Here is a 1620-nt window from a genome sequence, read left to right on the forward strand (position 1 = left end):
AGAGAGAGAGAGAGAGAGAGAGAGAGAGAGAAAGATGACAAAACACAGAAGATTTGTTTTACAGGATTAAGAAGTATATTAGAGTCATAATAATAATAATAAAGATATACAATTTTGTTCTTTCAACGAATTTAAAGTAAGAAGCGGTTTCGCATTGCTCATCAAGCTAAGAAACAGACGAGCGATGCGAAACCGGTTCTTACTTTAACTATGTTGTGTTCCCCCACTCAAAAGTTTTCTACCCCATAGCTATATATATATATATGTATGTATCTATTTGCCCAGACATATTTCTGGTGCCTAACACAAAAACCATACGCAATTATCTGTGCATGTGCACATCGTCCTGCCAACTGAAGGGCGTAAAGAAACGGAAGGAAGTAGGGGGTTCGTCGCCCGACAGAATCAGGGTAACTTAAACACCCGTTACACATTCCACTAACCGCAATTTATTCCATTCACCGTCGGTCCTTAATGTAAATAGAACTCGTGTTTTTAAAGGGTATTCGTTTGTTTATGTATATGCAGCAATGTATATTTTTGTATAGACTCACACATATGCGTAGACTTACACATGTGAAGGCGCATGGCTCAGTGGTTAGAGCGTCGGGTTTACAATCATGAGGTAGTGAGTTCGATTCTCGGACCGTGCTGTGTTGTATTCTTAAAGCAAGACACTTTATTTAACGTTGCTCCGGTTCATTCAGCTGCAGAAATGAGTTGAGGTGTCACTGGTGCCAAAGCTGTATCGGCCCCTTATCCTTTCCCTTGGATAACATCAGTGACGTGGAGAGGGAAGGCTGGTATGCATGGGCCACTGCTGGTCTTGCCTGGACTTGTGCCTCGGAGGGGAACTTTCTAGGTGCAATCCCATGGTCATTCATGACCAAAGGGAACCTTTACCCTTTTTACACATATACGTATAGAGACGTGGGTGTGTGTTTGTTGTAAAAGGTTGACAGTCAAGGCTGGATTAAGACCCATAAGGGCCCTAAACACTTAAAAGATGTTCGCGACCCCATATATATGTAATTCAGCATATAATCTGATAGACCATAAAATATATTGTTATTTTTCAAAATGAAACAAAACTAAGATGGGAAATAATGTTTAATTTTGAATATTTTCCATTTTATTTATATTTGTAAACTTTTCTTCTGTTTTTTTTTTTTTTATAATTGCAAAGCTTTTGATCAAATCCTCACTATGACACCACGAACACTTCGAAATTATATTTCCGATCATATCAGCCACTTTGAATATTATTCTAGCAGATTTAAAATGTTTGTTTTGTACCGTAAACCATTTACCATTTCCGTGGTCCTCACCACTTCCCTGGATTCACTAAGCACGTGCTTATTTCGCTAAATGGTTCATATTTCCGATCATACAAATCACATCAAATATTATTTTAGCAAGTTTAAAGTGATTTCTTTTGTACTATAAACCATTTACCATTTCTGTAGTGGGAATATGAAATGAAAGGCCTAAAATATGAAGGACTTAGGGCGGGAGCGGGGAGGTACAATAATGGTAGTAAATGGTACCATCAGTAGGTATGAGATGTCAATGTTTTGTTGCTCCATCTACAATGCTCTGCATCTCAGATATTGGAGTTGT

This window comes from Octopus bimaculoides, chromosome 4 (genome assembly GCF_001194135.2).
Source record: "Octopus bimaculoides isolate UCB-OBI-ISO-001 chromosome 4, ASM119413v2, whole genome shotgun sequence".
NCBI lineage: Eukaryota > Metazoa > Mollusca > Cephalopoda > Octopoda > Octopodidae > Octopus > Octopus bimaculoides.